Genomic DNA, 19,543 nt, shown 5'->3' on the forward strand with positions numbered 1-19,543 from the left:
AGCGGATCCTTTGGAACAACGGCAAGGAAGGCAAGCAGAAACCAAGATGGCGTCGGAAGGTGGCAGTTTCATATGGGGCCCTGAACAACAAGAGTTTTTGAAACGCTGCGTGGAGGAGATAAAAAAGGAAATGAAGAAAGAGTTGTTGGCCCCGATATTACAGGCGATTGAAGGGCTGAAAGAGGAACAAAAGACCCAGGAGCAGGAGCTTCGGGTCGTGAAGGCGAAAGCAGCTGAGAATGAAAACGATATACAGGGCCTGGTGGTGAAGTCGGAGATACAGGAGGCACACCAGAAACGATCTGTGGAGAGGTTGGAGGCACTGGAAAATAACGCAAGGAGGAACAACTTGAGGATTCTTGGCCTTCCTGAAGGTGTGGAGGGGGCGGACGTCGGGGCATATGTGAGCACGATGCTGCACTCGTTAATGGGAGTGGAGGCCCCGACGGGTCCGTTGGAGGTGGAGGGAGCATACCGAGTTATGGTGCGAGGACCGAGAGCAGGAGAAGCTCCCAGAGCCATAGTGGTGAGATTTCTCCGTTTTAAGGATAGAGAAATGGTCCTTAGATGGGCGAAGAAAACTCGGTGTAGTAAATGGGAGAACGCGGTGATCCGCGTCTATCAAGATTGGAGTGCGGAGGTGGCGAGAAGGAGGGCGAGCTTTAATCGGGCCAAAGCGGTACTTCACAAAAAAAAGATAAAGTTTGGAATGCTGCAACCGGCAAGACTGTGGGTCACATATCAAGGGAGGCACCACTACTTTGAGACGGCGGATGAAGCGTGGACTTTTATTGTAGAAGAAAAATTGGAATGATTGGACTACGAAAATGAACGTTTGGACAAAGTGGTGGGACGAGTGGGGGGGGGGGGGCGAAGAGGGATTGTATTGTATGATTAATCCTGCGGTATGGTAACTTTTCTTTCTCCCACAGGTGGTGATGGGGGGAGGTGGGGAGGGAGAGGAGATGGGGCGTTGGCCATGGGAGGCGGGGCCGAGGGAGAGGCGCGGGCTTGGTTCCCGCGCTATGATAATTATGGCGGGAATAGAGAAGCAGGAAGGAGGGGGCACCGCACGGGGCGAGCCGTGATCACGGGGGGAAGCCGAGGTCAGCCAGAGTTTGCTGACTTCTGGGAGCAACATGGGGGGAGTAATTACGCTAGCGGGGGGTCTAGCGGGGGGGGGGGGGGGGAGGGGGGAATTACTGGGTTGCTGCTGCTGGGGAAAGGGGGGAGTGGGTGCGGGAAAGGATGGGCGGGGGGGCACCGTCTGGGAGAAATACAGCCGCGTGGGAACTGGGCGAGAAGCTGGAAAAAGATGATGGCTAACCAGCAAGGGGGGGGGGGGGGGAAGCCCCCCAACTCGGCTGATCACGTGGAACGTGAGGGGGCTTAACGGGCCGATAAAGAGGGCACGAGTACTCGCACACCTTAAGAAACTTAAAGCAGATGTGGTCATGTTACAGGAAACGCACCTGAAACTGATAGATCAGGTTAGGTTGCGCAAAGGATGGGTAGGGCAGGTGTTCCATTCGGGGCTGGATGCGAAAAACAGGGGGGTGGCTATATTAGTGGGGAAGCGGGTAATGTTCGAGGCAAAGACTATAGTGGCGGATAACGGGGGCAGATACGTGATGGTGAGTGGCAAATTACAGGGAGAGATGGTGGTGTTGGTAAACGTGTATGCCCCGAATTGGGACGATGCCAATTTTATGAGGCGAATGCTAGGACGCATCCCAGACCTAGAGACCGGAAAGCTGATAATGGGGGGAGACTTTAACACGGTGTTGGAACCAAGGCTGGATAGGTCGAAGTCCAGGACTGGTAGGAGGCCGGCAGCAGCCAAGGTGCTTAAGGATTTTATGGAGCAGATGGGAGGGGTGGACCCGTGGAGATTCAGTAGACCTAGGAGTAAGGAGTTCTCGTTTTTCTCCTATGTCCATAAAGTCTATTCACGCATAGACTTTTTTGTGTTGGGTAGGGCATTGATCCCGAGGGTGAGGGGAACGGAATATACGGCTATAGCCATTTCGGATCATGCCCCACACTGGGTAGACTTGGAGATAGGGGAGGAAACAAGAGGGCGTCCACCCTGGAGAATGGATATGGGACTAATGGCGGATGAGGGGGTGTGCTTAAGGGTGAGGGGATGCATTGAAAAGTACTTGGAACTCAATGACAATGGGGAGGTTCAGGTGGGAGTGGTCTGGGAGGCGTTGAAGGCGGTGGTTAGGGGGGAGCTGATATCAATAAGGACACATAAAGGGAAGCAGGAGAGTAAGGAACGGGAGCGGTTGTTGCAAGAACTTTTGAGGGTGGACAGACAGTATGCGGAAGCACCGGAGGAGGGACTGTATAGGGAAAGGCAAAGGCTGCATGTGGAATTTGACTTGCTGACCACAGGCACTGCAGAGGCACAATGGAGGAAGGCGCAGGGTGTACAGTATGAATATGGAGAGAAGGCGAGCAGATTGCTGGCACACCAATTGAGGAAAAGGGGAGCAGCGAGGGAAATAGGGGGGGTGAGAGACGAAGATGGAGAGACGGAGCGGGGAGCGGAGAGAGTGAATGAAGTGTTCAAGACATTTTATAAAAAATTGTATGAAGCTCAACCCCCGGATGGGAGGGAGAGAATGATGGAGTTTTTGGATCGGCTGGAAATTCCCAAGGTGGAAGAGCAGGAAAGGATGGGATTGGGAGCACAGATCACGGTAGAAGAAGTGGTGAAAGGAATTAGGAACATGCAGACGGGAAAGGCCCCGGGACCGGACGGATTCCCAGTTGAATTTTACAGAAAATATTTGGACTTGCTCGCCCCGCTACTGACGAGGACCTTCAACGAGGCAAAGGAAAAGGGAAAACTGCCCCCGACTATGTCAGAAGCAACGATATCGCTTCTTTTAAAGAAGGAAAAGGATCCGCTACAATGCGGGTCCTACAGACCAATCTCCCTCCTCAATGTAGATGCCAAGGTCTTGGCCAAGGTAATGGCAATGAGAATAGAGGAATGTGTCCCGGGGGTGGTTCATGAAGACCAAACTGGGTTTGTGAAGGGGAGACAGCTGAACACGAACATACGGAGGTTGTTAGGCGTAATGATGATGGCCCCACCAGAGGGTGAAACGGAGATAGTAGTGGCGATGGATGCCGAGAAAGCATTTGATAGAGTGGAGTGGGATTATCTGTGGGAGGTGTTGAGGAGATTTGGGTTCGGAGAGGGGTATGTTAGATGGGTGCAGCTGTTGTATAGGGCCCCAGTGGCGAGTGTGGTCACGAATGGACGGGGATCGGCATATTTTCGGCTCCACAGAGGGACAAGGCAGGGATGTCCTCTGTCCCCATTACTGTTTGCACTGGCGATTGAGCCCCTGGCGATAGCGCTGAGAGGTTCCAAGGGATGGAGGGGAATACTTAGGGGAGGAGAAGAACACCGGGTATCTTTATATGCGGATGATCTGCTACTATATGTGGCGGATCCAGCGGAGGGGATGCCAGAAATAATGCGGATACTTGGGGAGTTTGGGGATTTTTCAGGGTATAAATTGAACATGGGAAAGAGTGAGCTGTTTGTGGTGCATCCAGGGGAGCAGAGTAGAGAAATAGAAGACCTACCGTTGAGGAAGGTAACAAGAGACTTTCGTTACCTGGGGATCCAGATAGCTAAGAATTGGGGCACATTGCACAGGCTAAATTTGACGCGGTTGGTGGAACAGATGGAGGAAGATTTCAAGAGATGGGACATGGTAGCATTGTCAATGGCAGGGAGGGTGCAGGCAGTTAAGATGGTGGTCCTCCCGAGATTCCTTTTTGTGTTTCAGTGTCTCCCGGTGGTGATCACGAAGGCTTTTTTCAAAAGGATAGAAAAGAGTATTATGGGTTTTGTTTGGGCCGGGAAGACTCCGAGAGTGAGGAAGGGATTCTTACAGCGTAGTAGGGATAGGGGGGGGCTGGCACTACCGAGCCTAAGTGAGTATTATTGGGCCGCTAATATTTCAATGGTGAGTAAGTGGATGGGAGAGGAGGAAGGAGCGGCGTGGAAGAGATTAGAGAGGGCGTCCTGTAGGGGGACCAGCCTGCAGGCTATGGTGACAGCCCCATTGCCGTTCTCACCAAGGAACTATACCACGAGTCCGGTGGTGGTAGCTACACTGAAGATTTGGGGACAGTGGAGACGACATAGGGGAAAGACCGGAGCACTGGGGGGGTCCCCGATAAGAAACAACCATAGGTTTGCCCCGGGGGGAATGGATGGGGGATATGGAATGTGGCAAAGAGCAGGTATAACGCAATTGAAAGATCTATTTGTGGATGGGAAGTTTGCGAGTCTGGGAGCGCTGACCGAGAAATATGGGTTGCCCCAAGGGAATGCATTCAGGTACATGCAATTGAGGGCTTTTGCGAGGCAGCAGGTGAGGGAATTCCCGCAGCTCCCGACACAAGAGGTGCAGGACAGAGTCATCTCAAAGAAATGGGTGGGGGACGGTAAGGTGTCGGATATATATAGGGAATTGAGAGACGAAGGGGAGACTATGATGGACGAACTAAAAGGGAAATGGGAAGAAGAGCTAGGGGAGGAGATTGAGGAGGGGATGTGGGCAGATGCCCTAAACAGGGTAAACTCGTCGTCCTCGTGCGCCAGGCTAAGCCTGATTCAGTTTAAGGTATTACACAGGGCACATATGACTGGAACACGGCTCAGTAAATTTTTTGGGGTGGAGGATAGGTGTGCGAGGTGCTCGAGAAGCCCAGCGAATCATACCCATATGTTTTGGTCATGCCCGGCACTACAGGGGTTTTGGATGGGGGTGACAAAGGTGCTTTCGAAAGTAGTAGGAGTCCGGGTCGAACCAAGCTGGGGGTTGGCTATATTTGGGGTTGCACAAGAGCCGGGAGTGCAGGAGGCGAGAGAGGCCGATGTTTTGGCCTTTGCGTCCCTAGTAGCCCGGCGCAGAATATTGCTAATGTGGAAAGAAGCCAAGCCCCCGGGGGTGGAGACCTGGATAAATGATATGGCGGGGTTCATAAAGTTAGAGCGGATTAAGTTCGTCCTAAGGGGGTCGGCTCAAGGGTTTACAAGGCGGTGGCAACCGTTCGTCGAATATCTTGCGGAAAGATAGATAGGGGAGAACAAAGAAGGCAGCAGCAGCAGCCCAGAACTTGGGGGGTGGGGGGTGGGGGGGGGGGGGTGGGTGGCCTGAGACAAGGCAGTTACCAATTAGGGCTAGTTTTTATTTTTGTTATTTAATATTTATTTATTTGTTGTTGTTTTTTTTTTTTTTGTTCTTGTTTAAATAAAAAAGGTCATTATTATCTGTATTGTTATAATGTTGTGTAAAGGATGCACAATGTACTGTGTTGGTTGACCAAAAATTTTCAATAAAATATTATTTAAAAAAAAAAAAAAATAAAAAGAAATGTGGTGGGAAAATAGTAATTGCCTGGGAGTAAAGCGATCCAATTATTTGTGACGGAATAATTGGATTAGGAATCCTGGAGTCATGAAGGGAAATTTTAACCCCATAAAACAGGTGGGTTTGCATCTTGTGGGATGTAAAAATCAATTCAAATCTCAAACTCGAATCCACTTGAACTCAACCTCAAACCACTTCAGATTTTTAATAGAGGCAAAGTGGGTGGGAGAGGCAGATTTAGCCATCTGGGATGGCCACTTTCAGCATATAAAATGGACACTCGCAGAGCATACAGGGAAAAATGGACAATGCAAAGTAACAAGCAGGCACAGAGCCTGAATGTGTATTTAGAAGACAGACTGCAGACAGAGCCGAAACTCTTGGCCGATTTGCACATTGATGGCCCATCTCCGATAAACAAAAGACTAGAGCTCAGGTAGCCGATACCGTCCCAGACATTCCGGCGCCACTACCTCAGCAAGAAGATACAAACAAAGCAAGGCCAATGGCCACTTAGGACACACCCAGCCATCAGGGCACCCGCCCCTTTATTGGCTCAGATCGATGGCAGTGATAGAGAAGCTGCCCAATTGATTGGCACCAAGTATAAGGCCCGTCTAAATGCGAGCGAAGCCCTGAGTATAAGGAACCCCCGCCATGTGTTCGCTCTCTTGGAATCGGCTCTCAACTGGAGAGACCCCTCCACCTACACCATCAGAAGCAAGTAAGTTCAAGTTCAACGCTCGCTATCAGACGGACGACCATAGCTATACTCCTGCTACTTCTTCGAACCCAACAGCCTCAGATCTGAACAACGGCCACTGTTCCTCCTACCTAAGTGGGCACCCGAAGTTAAGTATAGGTGTTAGTGATAGATGTAGTTTAGCCTGTAGTGTTATTGTGCATGAGTAAATCATACTGTGTGTAAATAAAGTACCACTGACTTTGAACTAACTAACTGGTACATTGGCTCTTTGATCGATATTCGGTTGAACCTTGTGGCAGTATCAAGAAATACCTGGCGACTCTGAAAGCATATTCATAATTAAGATTAAGAAAGGCGACCTTATTAACCGCTATATTTATAGCCACAAAAGAGAGCAACACAGGGGAGACCAACTAGCTACCAGGAAATAGGTTTCTCATTTAAATATTTGAATAAGCAGGCAGATTTTACCACCATTTTAAATTTTATGCTGGCCGCCAGTTTTCCTCGACTTTGAAGACTGCTACTTTCCAGCACTGCTTGTGGACCAGGAGGAGCATGAGCACTTCCCTCTGGCGCACCAAACTAACTTGCTTCCTTCCATGCAACTGGATCATCCCTCGTTCAAACTCCACCATCTAACATTTCCCCCACCACAATTCCAACACCCCTCGCAGTCAATGACATGCAATGACTCTCCTATCTGGTTTCTGACCTACAGATATCTACTCCAACAGTACACACGGACCTGTTTCAGTGCTGCAATCTCTGATACAGCATTTCCCACCCAACAGGGAGCCAAGTCTGTCAATCAGAATGACTTCCAGACAGGGTTCCTGTTGAAAACAAATGCATGCTGTGGAGTCAATTTTCCACAGAGTTCAGAGACTGACTACAACTCCTCCAATCTCCATCTCGAAACTCACCCTAGTAAATATCAGAGTCATTTAGATTAACAATGCAGAGTTAAAATATTATAATGGGGATGTGAAAAAAAACAAAATTGTCTTCGGATTTGATCTGTTTCGTTGACCAAATTTAATATTTAAAAGGCACACAAAGAATAAATATTTGTGTAATGGTCAATCTTGTGTGACAGTTGACCCCCCCGGCTTTTGACAAAAATATCCAAATTCTTTGTACTTACCAACCATTCATCGCTGAAGTTAAATTCATCTGACACAAATCAACTTTATAGCACACCATTGAAAATGGCTGTTCTACACCTTGTGACTGCACATATCAACAAGTGATGTCAAGGCTACCACCTCACTAGTGCATGCTCCCTTCCTGCCAATCCCACCCTCTAATATGGCAAACTGGCATCAAGAAGGAACAGCACAGCCCAGTTCAAATTTCAAGTTGTTAAAATTACAAAGCAAACAAATAATTGTGCAGTAGATAGAGAATTCAAGATACTGGAGAAGAATTTTTGAGATTGGATGAAGCTCTCCACACCACTTGTAAAATAATTTGGGGTGGCACAGTAGTTAGCACTGCTGCCTCATCCCCAGCATACGACTCCACCTCCCCCCCCCACCCCATACCCAGTATACTACCCCACCTCCTCCCCCACATCCCCAGTATACGACCCCCGCGTCCCAATATCTGTATACTACCCCACCTTCCCCCCCCCCACATCCCCAGTATACTACTCCAACCTCCACATCCCCAGTATATGACCCCACCTCCCCAGTATACTACTCCACCTCCCCCACCCCCACATCCCCAGTATGCTACTCCACCCACCACCACCCCCCATCTCCAGCATACAAAGAACAAGGAAAAGTACAGCACAGGAACAGGCCCTTCGGCCCTCCAAGCCTGCGCCGACCATGCTGCCCGTCTAAAATAAAATCTTCAACACTTCGGGAGTCCCTATCCCTCTATTCCCATCCTATTCATGTATTTGTCAAGATGCCCCAAAACATCACTATTGCCCCTGCTTCCACCACCTCCTCCGGCAGCGAGTTCCATGCACCCACTACCCTGTGTAAAAAAACTTCTCGTACATCACCTCTAAACCTTGCCCCTCTCACCTTCAACCTATGCCCCCTAGTATCCTAAGTTAAAGTGCGCTCTCAGCCGATTCCAGATTTTAATTGATGATTCACACGCTGTGGGAGAGGCAATTTCTTCTCAACTCTTTTAAAATTTGCTACCTCTGATCTCAAGACTGACCTCTCGGTCTAGAATGCCCTATAAAAGGAAGCATCCGCTCCAAGTCTACTTTATCCATACCTTTTGTCTCGCCTCGTTACATAGAACATTGGGCCGAATGGCCTCCTTCTGCACTTCGAGTCTGCACCAACCCACTTAAGCCCTCACTTCCATCCTATTCCCGTCACCCAATAACCCCACCTAACTTTTTGGACACCAAGGACAATTTAGCACGGCCAATCCACCTAACCTGCATGTCTTTGGACTGTGGGAGGAAACCAGAGCACCCGGAGGAAACCCACGCAGACACGGGAAGAATGTGCAGACTCCGCGCAGTGACTCAGTGGGGCATCGAACCTGGGACCATGGCACTGTGAAGCCACAGTGCTAGCCATTCTTCTAAACTGTAGAGAGTATAGGACTAAACAGTTCAATCTCTTCTCGTACGACAAACCCCTCCTCTCTGGAATCAACCCAGTTAAAATGACAATGTAATACTGAAGGATGTTGCACTAACACTTAGTTTAAGAGATTATAAAACTCAAACTTTGCCTTTGATTCTTTCTCTAACACAGTGATGCACTATCAATTACAAGACGAGTACACAGAGTAACCGAGGCTTTATTACACAGAAATGTATGTCCTCCTACAGCTGCTGCTGAAATGGCTGCAGTTCGGAAAGCACACATTTATACTCCGCCAGGCAGGGATCTACCCCCGTACCTGTAGTACAGGGGCCTTACCGTAATACCCTCGTATGCAGTGCAGTATATACAATATAATACAACAGCGGTGACCACCACATTCACCCCCTGTTAAAAATGAGTCCAGCAGGGGTGGTGGAAAACTATTGACATACAGGTTGCCATTAAAATTTCAGAGGTTACAAATTTAGACGGTCGGGCGCCTTGATCAGTCATTGAGCGCGCCGCAGTGCTGGTGGTGAGTCAGGCGTCGGCTCGGTCGCCGGTGACTCCAGGAGTGTGTCGACATCCTCTTCATCCCCGGGTAGGACCAAGGGGAGGACGGATTGTCCTGGTGCGGGGGCTGTGGTGGGGTGCGCTGGGGGAAGGGAGGGTGGCGCCGGGGCAGAGGGGAGGATGTGTGGGGACCCAGCTGGTGCCAGGTCCCTGAGGGGTACGTTACATAGGCATGCTGCGGGTTTGCGTGGAGTAGCTGTACCCTCTCAACCAATGGGTCCACCTTGTGGAGCCGCACGTGCTTGTGGAGGAGAACGGGTCCTGGAGCTGCCAGCCACGTTGGGAGGGAAACCCCGAAGGTGGACCTCCTGGGGAAGGAAAAGAGACGTTCATGGGGGGTTTCGTTCGTCACCGTGCACAGGTGCGACCGAATGGAGTGAAGTGCGTCGGGGAGGACCTCCTGCCAGCGGGAGGCCAGGAGATTTCTGGACCGTAGGGCCAGCTGGACGGCCTTCCAGACCGTCCCATTCTCCCGCTCCACCTGCCCATTTCCCTGGGAGTTGTAGCTGGTCGTCCTGCTCGAGGCAATGCCCCTGTTGAGCAAGTACTAGCGCAGCTCATCGCTCATAATGGAGGATCTCTGGTCGCTGTGGACATAGGCGGAGAAACCGAACAGAACGAAGATGATGTTGAGGGCTTTGATGACTTGTGGCAGACATCATATCAGGGCATGGGATGGCGAAGGGGAATATTCGTCGACCACATTGAGAAAGTACGTGTTGCGGTCGGTGGAGGGGAGGGGCCCTTTGAAGTCCACGCTGAAGCGTTCAAAGGGGCGGGAGGCCTTCACCAGGCAGGCATGGTCTGGCCGGTAGAAGTGCGGTTTACATTCCACGCAGACCTGGCAGTCTCTGGTGACAGCCCTGACTTCCTCGATGGAGTAAGACAGATTGCGGGCCTTAATGAAGTGATAAAAGCAGGTGACCCCTGGGTGACAGAGATCGTGGTGCAGGATCCAGAGTCAGTCCACTTGTGCACTGGCACATGTACCTCGGGACAGGACATCGGGGGTGCTCGCTGAGCTTACTGGGGCGATACAAAATCTCGTAATTAAAGATGGAGAGCTCGATCCTTCACCGCAAGATCTTATCATTTTTGATCTTACCCCGCTGTGTTGTTAAACATGAAGGCAACCGACCGTTTGGTCCGTGAGGAGAGGAATCTCCTGCCGGCCATGTAATGCCTCCAATGCCGCACCGCTTCAACGATGGCTTGGGCCTTCTTTTCGACGGAAGAGTGCCGAATTTCGGTGCATGGAGGGTGCGGGAAAAGAATGACATGGGCTTGCCTGCCTGGTTGAGGGAGGCGGCCAGAGCAACATCTGATGCATCGCCCTCAATTTGGAAGGGGAGTGTCTCGTCGACCGCGTGCATCGCGGCCTCGAGACGGTTGAAGGCCTGGTGAGCCTCGTCCATCAGTGGGAAACCGGTGGAGTGGATGAGTGGGCGGGCCTTGTCCACATAGTTAGGGACACACTGGGCGTAGTACGAAAAGAACCCCAGGCATCGTTTCAGGGCTTTGGAGCAGTGGGGAAGGGGGAGATCCATGAGGGAGCGCATACGATCGGGGTTGGGCCCCGAGAAGTCCGTTCTGAACCACATAGCCGAGGTTGGCTAATCGGTTTGTGCGGAACACACACTTCTCTTTGTTGAAGGGTAGGTTGAGGAGTTTGGCGGTGTGGAGAAATTTGGAAAGGTTAGTGTCGTGGTCCTGCTGGTCGTGGCCGCAGATGGTGACGTTATCCAGGTAGGTAGGGGCAAGTGGCCCGCAGTCCGTACCGGTCAACCGTTCAGTCCATCTCCAGTTGGAAGACCGAGACCCCGTTAGTGACGCCGAAGGGAACCCTAAGGAAATGGTAAAGGCGGCCGTCCGCTTCAAACGTGGTGTACGGGCAGTCCGCCTTGCGAATGGGGAGCTGGTGGTAGGCAGATTTCAGGTCCACTGTCGAGAAGACCCAGTACTGTGCAATCTGATTGACCATATTAGATATGGGTGGGAGGGGGTACGCGTCGAGCTGCATGTACCGATTGATGGTCTGACTGTAGCCAACGACCATCCTGTTTTTCTCCCCCGTTTTCACCACTACCACTTGGGCTCTCCAAGGGCTGTTGCTGGTCTCGATGATACCTTCCCGCAGCAGCCACTGGACCTCAGACCTGATGAAGGTTCTGTCCTGGGTGCTGTACTGTCTGCTCCTGGTGGCGACAGGTTTGCAATCCGGGGTGAGGTTTGCAAACAGAGAAGGCGGGTCAACCTTAAGGGTCGTGAGGCCGCATACTGTAAGGGGAGGTGGGGGCCCGCCGAATTTCAGAGTTAGACTTTGGAGGTTGCACTGGAAGTCCAGGCCGAGTAGCAAGGCAGTGTAGAGGTTGTGGAGGACGTAGAGCCGGAAGCTGCTGAACTCTATGCCCTGGATGGTGAGGGTGGCGAGGCAGTACCCCGGATCGCCACGGAGTGTGATCCGGAGGCCAGGCAGATTCTTTGGTTAATGGGGTGTACCACGAGGGAGCAGCGCCTTACCGTATCGGGGTTGATGAAGCTCTCAAGTGCTCCCGGAGTCCACAAGGCAGGATATCTCATGCCCGTCGACCTTTACCTTTGTCGACGAGGTCGCGACGTTGTGCAGTCGGGACTGGTCGATCGTGACGGAGGCGCAACGCGGCTGGGTCATCGGCGGTTGCAGGCGATGAGCGGTCCGATGAGGTTCCCGACGGGCAGGGCTCCTGAGGCAAGCAAGATGGCGACGCCCACGGGCCGCACGTGTTGTGAGGGGAGCAAGATGGTGGCGCCCACTGGCCGCACGCGGGGGGGTGCAGGGACAATATAGGCGATTTGAGCGGGCCTGGCACACTGCAGCGAAATGTCTTTTCTTGCCGCAGGCCTTGCAGAGCGCGCTCCACACCGGGCAGCACTGACGGGGGTGTTTTGTCTGTCCGCAGAAGTAGCACTTGGGTCCCCCGGGGTTGGTTGGCTGCCACGCAGCGCAAGCGTGGGGTTGGCGGGGGGCGGTCGCTGATGGGGTCCACGATGAGGTGGTCGCTGGCAGGGTCCACGATGCCCAGGAGGGGCGGGCCGTGCGGTCGGGGGCATACGCCTGCACATTGCGAGAGACGACTGAGCGAGAGCGCTAGTTTCTTGGTCGCCGCGAGGTCAAGCGTAGCCCCTTCCAAGAGGCGCTGGCGGATGTAGGCCGACCCTATGCCCGTAATGAACGTGTCTCTCATTAGCAGGTCAGAATTTTCAGCAGCCGAAACGGCCTGGCAATCACAGTCTCTCACCAGGGCGAGCAGGGCACGCCAGAAATCTTCCAGACTCACCGGGAAGTTGGTGCCGCGTGACAGGAGGTGCCTGACGTAGATCTTGTTGGTCTGCTGATCTTGTAGCGCCATGGCCTCTGCGTAGGTAGGCGCGTCCTGGATGAGGGGAAAGACATCGGAGCTCAGCCGCATGTACAGAATCTGGAGCTTCTGGGATTGGGTCTGTCGCAGATCCGATGTATGCTTCAAAGCAAGCTAGCCAATGTGCGAAGTCCTTTTTGGCGTTGTCTGCTTGAGGATGCAGCTGCAGGTGATCCAGCTTGATGCGGAGATCCATCTTTGTAAAATCTGTGTAATAAATTGATGCACTATCAATTACGATGAGACACGAGTAAGCAAGGCTTTATTACACAGATGTGTGGCCTCCTACAGCTGCTGTCGAAATGACTGCAGTTCGGAGCACACACATTTATACTCCGCCTACTGGGCGGAGCTAGCAGGCAGGGATCTACCCCCGTACCTGTAGTACAGGGGCCTTACCGTAATACACTCGTATGCAGTATATACAATATAATACAACAGTGGTGACTACCACACACAATGAGCATGAGACAATTGGTGCTGTTGCATTAGACACTGCTGGGAATGTGGCCCGTGCCACCTCTACTGGAGGACTAAGCAACACGTTGGTGGGTCGAATCGGTGATACTCCTTGCATTGGTATTTCCTCTTGTTTCCTGCGTGGTTTTCCTAAATTATCCTCTTTCAAGTGCTGTATGTATGTATTCACAATTCCCAAGGGGAGAAAACAGCGATCACATGCCTCCTTCCATTTATCAATTGGGTGGGGGAAGGTAGGGTTGGGGTGCATGGTGGAAGAGGGAATAGGGTAAGAGAACAAAGAACAAAGAACAAAGAAAAGTACAGCACAGGAACAGGCCCTTCGGCCCTCCAAGCCTGCGCCGACCATGCTGCCCTTCAGAACTAAAATCTTCTATACTTCCGGGGTCCGTATCCCTCTATTCCCATCATAGATAGAATTTACAGTGCAGAAGGAGGCCATTCGGCCCATCAAGTCTGCACCGGCTCTTGGAAAGAGCACCCTACCCAAGTTCAGCACCTCCACCCTATCCCCATAACCCAGTAACCCCACCCAACACTAAGGGCAATTTTGGACACGAAGGGCAATTTATCATGACCAATCCACCTAACCCGCACATCTTTGGACTGTGGGAGGAAACCGGAGCACCCGGAGGAAACCCACGCACACACGGGGAGGATGTGCAGACTCCGCACAGACAGTGACCCAAGCCGGAATCGAACCTGGGACCCTGGAGCTGTGAAACAATTGTGCTAGCCACAATGCTACCGTGCTGCCCCATCCTATTCATGTATTTGTCAAGATGCCCCTTAAACGTCACTAACGTCCCTGCTTCCACCACCTCCTCCGGCAGCGAGTTCCAGGCACCCACTACCCTCTGCGTAAAAAAACTTGCCTCGTACATCTCCTCTAAACATTGCCCCTTGCACCTTAAACTTATGCCTCCCAGTATCCCAAGTTAAAGTGCGGTCTCAGCAAATTCCAGATTTTAATGGATGATTCACAACCCTTTGGGAGAGGTAATTTCTCCTTAACTCTTAAAAAAATTTGCTGCCTCTGATCTTAAGACAGACCTCTTGGTCTAGAATGCCCTATAAAAGGAAGCATCCGCTCCAAGTCTACTTTATCCATATCTTTTGTCTCGCCTCATTACATAGAACATACAGTGCAGAAGGAGGCCATTCAGCCCATCGAGTCTGCACCGACCCGCTTAAGCCCTCACTTCCACCCTACTCCCGTAACCCAATAACCCCTCCTAACCTTTTGGACACGAAGGACAATTTAGCACGGCCAATCCACAAGACCTGCACGTCTTTGGACTGTGGGAGGAAACCGGAACACCCGGAGGAAACCCACGCAGACACGGGGAGAACAACTTCACCTCCGCCCCCACATCCCCAGTATACTACTCCACCTCCCCCCACATCCCCAACATACTACTTTACCTGACCCCCCCCACATCCCCAGTATATTAGTCCACCCCCACATCCCCAGTATACTACCACGCTTCCCCCAACACCCCCCCTCCTAACATCCCCAGTATATTACCGTGCCCCCCAACATTCCCAGGTGTACCACCCCACCACCCCCTAACATCCCCATTATACTACCTCACCTCTTCCCCTCCCACATCCACAGTATACTACCCCACTTCCCCCCCATCCCCAGTGTACTACCCTACTTTCTCCCCCCCCCCACCCCCCCAACATCCCCAGTATACTACATCACCTTCCCACCCCCCCCCCCCACCCCCTTTTCAATAACTTCACAGAGGGTAATTGACATTAATTAATTGATCGGGTTGGATTACTTGAATGAATGAGTGGCTATTCTCTATATAAACGTAGACAAGTATTGGCAAGCTATTTCACAGGAGGAAACCTGGCTTTGAAAAAAAAATGATGGGGAGCCTGGGCAAAGCTGCATTTGTTGCCTTCTGCAATAGTTTACCACACTTTTGACTTGCTGGCCATGTCAAAAAGTATTATTCATCATGAAGCATGCAGAATGGGACAACGTAATTAGTCAGCCAGGCTGAGAATGGTGCGGCAGTCCCCTACCCCGAGGAACCTAGTGAACAAGTGGTTATGTTTCGAACGACAATCTGGCAGCCAACTCAAAGGTTATCAGATTTATTGAATTAACATTCACAGTTTCTCACACTTGTACTTCCTGGCTCAATATCACAAGTATTACACTATCTATCCAATAAAAATTCCATCCTGTCCTGACATCCAAAACAATTATTCTCAACACTTTCAGTAATAGCAATACTGGACAATCCTGCCCTCCTAGCCCAAAAACCTAACCATCACCACTCCCAACGAACAGCCAACTCAATACAGACCTGGATGTGCATGTTCATCTAATCACTACCCAAATCAGCTGAACCTTGGAGGGAACTGATATTTATTTTCTGGATCTGTTTCTGTAGAAGGGTTAATGGACTCAAAACATTAACTCGGCTTCTCTTTCCACAGATGCTGTCAGACCTGCTGAGTTTAGCCAGCATTTTCAGTTTTTATTTTAGATTTCCAGCATCCACAGTATGTGGCTTTTAATGTGTTTTTGCTGGTTTGCAACAACTAGATAACTTGTTGGCAGATTTTACACAATCTTCAGACAGGTTGCACTACAGCGAATGAACGATTCAATTGTACAGGTATTTCCTATAATTACCAATGTTGACTAAATAAACACCACAAACTTATTGCATACGGAGGCTGGTGGGATGAAATGTGAGAACGAGGGTGACTCTATCCTTGTTCTGAGAGGGAGTGGAGGGGGAAGAGGGTAGTGGCACAGGAGATGGACCGCACACTGTTGAGGGCCCTGTTCATTGAAGTTGAACTCTTCTTTTCGCCGCCTTCGTCTCAGTGCCCACTTTTTTTGGACAAGAATCCTCCCCCCGTTCCACTGATCCTTTCATGTGCCTCCAACATTCTGCCTCCAAGTGAACCCTCCCGCCAGGACAATTACCTGCCCTTGATCTTTTCATTGAGAACTGTCGACGGGACATTGGCCGTCTTTTTCTGCCCCCCTCACCCATTCCAATCCCTCTCCTTCCGAACTTTCTGCTCTTCACTCCACCAGGTCTTACCCCGACTTTGTCATCAAACCTGCCGACAAGGACTTCCGGGTGCGGCGATGACTAGCTAAGTCGCACGTTTCGGCACCTCCCGTTTCAACTGACTTTTGGGCTCTTATCGGGAGCCCCAACGGAAATTTTCAAAGGCTAAACCCAGTGTGATCGGGTCCTCGTGAGAAGACCAAAGGCAGGGGAAACACTGCGAGCAATAGTGGTGAGATTCCACTGCTACAAGGACAGAGAGATGGTCCTGAGATGGGCTAAGACAACACGGAGCAGCCGATGGGAGAACGCGGTTATCCGCGTCTACCAAGATTGGAGTGCGGAGTTGGCGAAAAGGAGGGCGAGTTTCAATCGGGCCAAGGCGGTGCTCCACAGGAAGAAAGTGAAATTCGGAATGTTGCAGCCGACAAGACTGTGGGTTACACACCAGGGCAAACACCACTACTTCGAGACGGCAGAGGCGGCGTGGACATTCATTCAAGAGGAGAAGTTGGACTAGATTTGGGAAAGGATGTTTGGAATGAAGTAGTGAGGTGGTGGCAAGAAATTGTAAATCAAATGGGGGAATTTTTTTCCCCTCGGAGGGGGACACGAAGAAATGTGGGCGCCGGTGGGGAAGGAGAGAGGGAGCTGCGCCATTAGGGGCGGGGCCGAGGGGGAAGCGCGGGCTCTGTTCCCGCGATATGGAAAGTGTGGCAGGAAAAGTGTGGCAGGAAAAGTGTGGTAGGAACGAGGGGGCCTCACACGCAGGGAGGCTAAGGATAAACGGGGGAAGCCGAGGTCAGCCAGAGTTTGCTGACTCCAGGAAGCAATATGGGGGGTGCAATCAAGCTAGAGCGGGATCTAGCAGGGGGGGGGGGGGGGGATTAACTGGGTTGCTGCTGATGAGGGGAAGCTGTTATGGGATGGGATGGTCGGGACGGGAGGGTGCTGTCTGGGGAACAAGCGGCTGCGTGGGAACCGGGTGAGGAGCTGGTTTAAAAAAGGGGATGGCTAGTCGACGAGGGGGGGGGGGGGAGGTAAAGAGCCCCCCAACCCGGTTGATCACGTGGAACATGAGAGGGTTGAATGGGCCGATTAAGAGGGCAAGGGTATTTGCGCACCTAAAGAAGCTAAAGGCAGACGTGGTTATGCTTCAGGAGACGCACCTGAAACTGGCAGATCAGGTCAGATTAAAAAAACAATGGGTGGGACAGGTATTCCACTCGGGCTTGGATGCGAAAAATAGAGGGGTGGCAATACTGGTGGGGAAACGGGTACCGTTTGAGGCAAAGACCATAGTGGCGGACAGTGGGGGTAGGTACGTGATGGTGAGTGGCAGATTGCAAGGTGAAGCGGTGGTGCTGGTGAACGTATATGCCCCGAACTGGGATGATGCGAACTTTATGAAGCGTATGTTGGGGGGCAGCACGGACCTGGAGATGGGAAAGTTGGTAATGGGGGGGGGGGGGGGGGGGGACTTCCAACACAGCGCTGGACCCAGGGCTGGACCGGTTCAGATCTAGGACCGGGAGGAGGCCGGCAGCGGCCGAGGTGCTTAAGGGCTTTATGGAGCAGATGGGAGGAGTGGATCCCTGGAGATTTACTAGACCGAGGAGTAAAGAGTTTTCCTTCTTCTCCCACGTTCATAGAGTGTACTCCCGGATAGATTTCATTGTCCTGGGAACGGCGCTGATCCCGAAGGTGGCAGGAGCGGAGTACTCGGCTATAGCCATTTCAGATCATGCCCCACATTGGGTAGATCTGGAACTAGGGGAAGAAAAGGAGCAACACCCACTTTGGAGATTGGACATGGGACTGTTGGCGGACGAGGGGGTATGTGGAAGGGTGAGGGGATGTATTGAAAGATACCCAGAGGTCAATGATGACAGAGAGGTCCAGGTGGGAGTAGTCTGGGAGGCGCTGAAGGCGGTGGTGAGAGGGGAGCTGATTTCCATAAGGGCCCATAAGGGGAAACAAGAGGGTAAAGAAAGGGGGGAGACTGATTGGGGAGATTCTGAGGGTGGATAGACAATATGCGGAGGCTCCGGACGAAGGGCTACACAGGGAAAGACGGAGACTACACACAGACTTTGACTTGTTGACCACGGGTAAGGCGGAGACGCAGTGGAGGAAGGCACAGGGAGTACAGTATGAATACGGAGAGAAGGCGAGCCGACTGCTGGCCCAACAACTAAGGAAGAGGGGGGCGGCGAGAGAGATCGGAGGAGTTAGAGACGAGGAGGGAAGGATGGAACAGAGAGCGGAGAGGGTGAACGGGGTATTTAAGGTATTCTACGAGAGGTTGTATAAGGCCCAACCCCCGGAAGGGAAAGAGGGAATGATGCATTTCCTAGACCAGTTGGAGTTCCTGAAGGTTGAGGAGCAGGAGAGGACAGGACTGGGAGCGCAGATTGAGGTAGAGGTGGTAAAAGGAATCGGGAACATGCAGGCAGGGAAGGCCCCGGGACCAGATGGGTTCCCGGTGGAATTCTATAGGATATATGTGGACCTGCTGGCCCCACTCTTGACGAGAACCTTCAATGAGGCTAAGGAAAGGGGGACACTACCCCCGACGATGTCGGAGGCGACGATATCGCTGATCCTGAAAAGAGACAAAGACCCGCTGCAGTGCGGGTCATACAGGCCCATCTCCCTCCTGAACGTAGATGCCAAGTTATTGGCCAAAGTGATGGCGACAAGGATAGAGGACTGTGTCCCTGGGGTGGTGCATGGTGACCAAACAGGATTTGTTAAAGGGAGGCAATTGAATACCAATATACGGAGGTTGTTGGGGGTGACGATGATGCCCCCACCGGAGGTGGAGGCGTAGATAGTGGTGGCTATGGATGCAGAGAAGGCATTTGATAGAGTGGAGTGGGACTATTTGTGGGAGGTACTGAAGAGATTTGGATTTGGAGAGGGGTTCATTAGATGGGTTCGGCTCCAAGACGGGGCCCCGGTGGCATGTGTGATTACGAACAGGCAACGATCCGACTACATAGGGGCACAAGACAGGGGTGCCCCCTGTCCCCGTTACTGTTTGCGTTGGCAATTGAGCCATTGGCCATAGCGCTGAGGGGCTCTAGGAAGTGGAGAGGGGTACTTAGAGGAGGAGAAGAACATCGGGTGTCATTATACGCGGATGATCTGCTGTTATATGTCGCGGACCCAGTGGAAGGGATGCCTGAGATAATGCAGACACTTTTGGAGAGTTTTCGGGATACAAACTGAATATGGGGAAGAGTGAACTGTTTGTGATGCACCCCGGGGAACAGGGCAGGGGAATAGACGATCTGCCGCTGAGGGGGGTAACATGAGATTTCCGGTATTTAGGGATCCAGGTGGCCAGAGACTGGGC

At 51.8% G+C, this 19,543-nt stretch overlaps 1 protein-coding gene across 10 annotated transcripts in view; it reads right to left on the minus strand.

The window, feature by feature from the left end:
* Window positions 1-19,543, minus strand: part of LOC140412798 (lethal(3)malignant brain tumor-like protein 4) — a 181,739-nt gene that overhangs the window by 146,410 nt on the left and 15,786 nt on the right. Inside the window, exon 1 of one of the 10 annotated variants that reach the window (XM_072500862.1) lies at window positions 11,775-11,894. The exons of the other annotated variants lie outside the window; for them this stretch is intronic. The gene's annotated coding sequence lies outside the window, so the exon portion shown is untranslated. Of the gene's footprint in view, window positions 1-11,774; window positions 11,895-19,543 lie in introns of those variants that run through there. 10 annotated transcript variants of the gene reach the window in all.

The sequence above is a fragment of the Scyliorhinus torazame genome, chromosome 1 (genome assembly GCF_047496885.1).
Source record: "Scyliorhinus torazame isolate Kashiwa2021f chromosome 1, sScyTor2.1, whole genome shotgun sequence".
Lineage (NCBI taxonomy): Eukaryota > Metazoa > Chordata > Chondrichthyes > Carcharhiniformes > Scyliorhinidae > Scyliorhinus > Scyliorhinus torazame.